The sequence below is a fragment of the Battus philenor genome, unplaced genomic scaffold, assembly GCF_028537555.1.
Source record: "Battus philenor isolate CCGP_79_NKW_IND1 unplaced genomic scaffold, ilBatPhil1.0.hap1 SCAF_14, whole genome shotgun sequence".
Lineage (NCBI taxonomy): Eukaryota > Metazoa > Arthropoda > Insecta > Lepidoptera > Papilionidae > Battus > Battus philenor.
This window is the reverse complement of record NW_027181676.1, coordinates 5980832-5985459: the sequence shown is the minus strand read 5'-3', so window position 1 is coordinate 5985459 and position 4628 is coordinate 5980832. Positions and strand designations below refer to the sequence as shown.

Below are 4628 nucleotides of genomic sequence, written 5' to 3'. Positions count from 1 at the left end.
TACTGTATTTTTTTATTTAACTTCATTTATTATTATATTATGTACTTGGTTCAATTTATCCAAAAACATTTTATTTATATTATTGATATATTGCCTGAAATAGAACAGTAACTGAATTCTGTACCGCGATTGTAATAACATAGGCATTTTATTTCAATGTTTTGCTAGTAAACGCTATGTTTCCCTGCCCATATGTAATAGCAAGAACGAATACATTAAATTGAATAGAACACTTTTCTAAGGCGTTCAACTTTAACGGTTGTTTAAATAAATTTAAATTAATTCATCTACAATTCATTATAAATATACAAAAAAGTTAATTTATCGACTTGATAGTACAATTGTCACATATAGAATGAAAGATAAGAGAGAAAAGTTTATTCTTGGTAAACATTTTTTCATATAAATGATGGTATTTGTTGTAAACTTTTAATACGGCATATTTGTTATACTGACGCTTAGATTAAAATTTTATTTTGATTCCGTTATATCTCTAAAAAATTTAAATATTATTTTGGTGTATATACCATATGCAGTACTTGCAAAAGATTTTCTAATTGTATAAACATTCTATCAGATAAACTATAGTCAAACATACTCCAGAGAATCTTGATTGACACTTCCACAAATTCCAAAAAAAAAGTACATATTCTGAATTTAAATATGAAAGAGATTTTATTTTAAGAAAACAGCATTCATTATTATGTACCTCTGTGTAGCTTTGGTTTGAAACAAAATTAAATGACTTAATAATGCGTCAATTAGTTGTTTACAGACATCTTTATCGTTTTCATTGTGCGTGTATAAAATTTTATATGAGACGATAACAATGGTAACTGTAAATGTAAACGAGTGCGATTAAATTTAATGAATTCGTTACGAAATTCACTATTTACCGTCTACGTTTCAGTTGAGCGTAAAATAATAGAATTGCCTTTCCCCAGTGTTGTGGCGCACTTCTCTAATTGTTTTAGATAAATTAACAAAGTAGTTTCAAAGAGTGGCTTCCCAGGGGAGACAGTTTAATTGAGTGTAGCCTGCCCTTTGTTGCAGACCTATCTTCTATTGATAATTGCTGTTACGTAATTATTAATTACTTTACTCGCTTTGGAATCTTTATTTCATATGACGTCTTTCCTGTTCGCTAACTTGACAAAAAACAGCCTCTTTATTCTTATTTTTTTACTCAGAATTTATGTTAGGTTTGTTTGAATACTATAAATAGGATCTAAGTAAGTAAGATGTAATATCGGCGTCGTCATTTAAGCAGACTGGCAAGTGTTGCGTAGGGCGTCCGCCCGCAAAGTGGACATACAACCTAGTTAAGATCTTTGGAATACGCAGGATACAAGCCGGTTCCAACTCGTCCCATTAGGAATCTAATGGAGAGTCCAATTTCAGATAGTAAGGTACACTATGACTGAAAGAATGATGATGACTAAGAATAAAAATGAAAAATTAAAAAAAATTGAATTCAACTTGGATACATATAGTATAGACGTTAAAATGAGACTACCAGATGAACAGATGATAAATGTCTCAGACATGAGAAGAACAGATGAAAAATTCAGCGCATCTATATTCTTTTCACAGGCAATGAAATCACATAATTAATAAAATATTCCAATAGCTTGGGGGTGACCACACTAACTCAAGATGCGGTTTCTTCTATGAAGTCATTTGCAGTTTAGTAATCTTTAGCTGGTAGACGTGGCGTGGTAAGCCCCTCACTACGTGGACCGACGACATAGTCCCTGGATGCGTAAGATCGGTCATCGTGACGATCTTGGCGGAAGGCATCGCAGTGGGCATCCATCGTCTGAAAAGAAGAAGAATCCTTAGCATACTAACGCATTATGATATGTTGCAATTGAAACTTGCTGAACATTGTTAATAAATATTAAACGATTCGCATATATTAATTTAAATTGAAGTGAAACAAACATGGTATAGTATCACATTTGTTTTACTTCATTAATAAATCAATAGATATAGTTAATTCATGTTTGAAAGATGTATTTGATGGTACTAGGCACACCGTGTATGTGTCTAATAAATTTGTTATAGAGTAGCATTATACGTACAAACCTTTGCATCCAATTTTAAAGCCACATGGCCATCTCTTGTTACGATTGAGCATTGAAGCGTAATCCTTGACAAAGCCTCTATCACAAGTAACGTGTTGTAAGATATGTGAGATCGGATACGTTGGCTTCGGGAGAAAAATTTTAGGAAGTCTATTCTGTAACAAAATGCATATTGTTTTTACAAAATCGTAGTGTGAATGAGATATGAAGTAATACGGTAACAAATTTAATATTTATTTTCATTATACTAATAATGATATATGCATTTATTTGGACACATGCTTTTGATTTTAGATATACAGGATCATTGGTCATATATTTACATAAAATTTAATATAACATGACTATATAATTTTAAAATAAAGTAATCGAGATTTCTAAAACCATTGATATTGAACACGGTATATTATATATTAATTGACTGCAAATGGACTATACGTTTATTGCTTTAAATGTGTGATATCTAGAAGAGATTGGTTACAACCACCGTGTACATAATTGTAAGAATAGAAGTACGTCATAAATTTTACTTACACAGTAACCAGTGTGCTAAGTGTTGCTGTTAGAGGAAAATGTCATCCATTTCAAACCCTTAATAACTTTGTATAACTGTTTGTTAGCAAGGTATAGCTGGTAAATTATTCAAGTGTTAATGAAACATACCGTCTCACGTCTATAAATAACGAGAAATTTCAGCTCTATAGAACCGTGGATGTATGATACCATGTAGTTAAATGTAGTACGCATTATTTTTATTAAAAAAAAAAAAACATTAGTTGCCGTAAAATGTCAACTATTTCAATCAATTATTCTGCCACATAATTTTTTTTTTGAACACAAATGAAACTTTTAACTTCTCGCAGTAATACTAATTCAAATGGGCTAAAGAAATATTATAATACTGCATACATTTAAAAGAGCAACTATTTCAACTTCTACTCGTAGTCATATTACATAAGCCCTCATTGGAAACCAATACAGCGGTATCGACGTCTTCACAGATAACACGACGTGTCCACCAACTGAGCAAACCGAAAGCTCGATAAGCGTAAGACAGCGGCCATTAGCATAGGCAAACAGATTAATGTACGACTGTAAAAACTAAATATTTAATATTAGTAAAGATTATATTTAATTGCATAATCATTTTATTCATTACTGTATTTATAAATTCCGTATCCTTTTATTTAGTGCTCAGTTGATTATTTAGTTGAAGTGGCATTTGGTAGGCCACGTAGCAAGCAGAATAGAAAACCGCTGGCATCGGCAAGTGTAGCGTACAGTAGTCTACCGCTGGACATAGATCTCTTCCACAGATTTTCAATAGAAGCAGTAAGAAGCGACCTGCAACATCGATGCAAGCTTCACGACAGCCGATATAGTCATTAAATTTTGCGTACTATGTATGAAAATTTTTCGTAAAAATAATAAAATTTTGCGTATATAGTATAAAGACTTGTAGGACTTTAAAAAAGAAAACTTATTCTGGCATCGTTTTCAGCCATGAACATCCTCTGCAAGGCATGAGCCTTCTCCAAAGATATCTATAGTTGGATATACCATAACAGACACGCATAGTAGACGGGTTAGTGATCCCAGTATGGTATGAGGATACGCAAATGACATTGCTGCCCTTCATCTGTAAACTTGTTTGTGAGCGTTCGTAATTCTATATAATTATTGTACAAAGTGTAAATTACATAAGATTGTATCCCGGGAATCGAACCCGTGACATATTATTGCAAGTATCAGATTTCAACCACGTTGCTAGCACTATTACAAAGTTTAGTCTTAATATGGTATTCTAGGATATTAAGGCTAAAATTTCACTAATCTGATCTAGTATTAACCATATACCTTGTGCATAACTACTATATGTAAGCGCATTTTTGTAATGCGCGAAAACCATTTATCTACGTACTGTTTATGTTGAATAATAAGTACTTGCAAATTTAATTTAATAGAATGCTCCGAAAGAAGTTTTAAAAGAAAAATAAACGAATGCCACCCCTGAGTTGCACATCGCCTAGAGCCCGTTGTCACCCCTATTTTTTGTTCAGCCGTCCATTGCAAATTGCGCAACCGTGAAAAGCCGTTATGTGAAGTGACGGCTACACACGCAAAATATCGTATTGCTGTTAAATGCATTCTCTATGCACGAATTTATTCCTCTTTTTTGTTAGTATGCGGTATATCTGCAGCTTTTCATTGTTACTTACGTACCTTTATTTGTCTCAGTACTACGTGATCTAGCTACGTAAAATGCAGACTTGCTTATATAAGTGAGGGTTCAGATACCTTTGCAACCTTTATTTACTTTTCGCCTTTTTTCACAAACCAGATCAATATATAACTTTATTATTGTGTAAATGAAGAAAAAATAGGTCTAATCTTTATTATTCTCCAGAAATTAAGCGAGCATGGTAAACACTAACACAAACACTAACAAGCATGTGTTATTTCATAATATAAATAAATCAATAATGAACTAGAATGAACTAAGAATAGGTTTTCTCAGTCTATTTTTGTAGTTCGCATGGC

General features: G+C 32.4%; 1 long non-coding RNA gene across 1 annotated transcript; it reads right to left on the bottom strand.

The window, feature by feature from the left end:
• Positions 1 to 1796: 1796 nt before the first annotated feature.
• On the bottom strand, positions 1797 to 2740 carry LOC137918572 (uncharacterized). The gene is made up of 3 exons (XR_011106696.1): positions 2622 to 2740; positions 2089 to 2242; positions 1797 to 1819 (listed from the first exon to the last, which is right to left on the bottom strand). It is a non-coding gene; the product is annotated as an uncharacterized lncRNA (long non-coding RNA).
• Positions 2741 to 4628: the final 1888 nt, after the last annotated feature.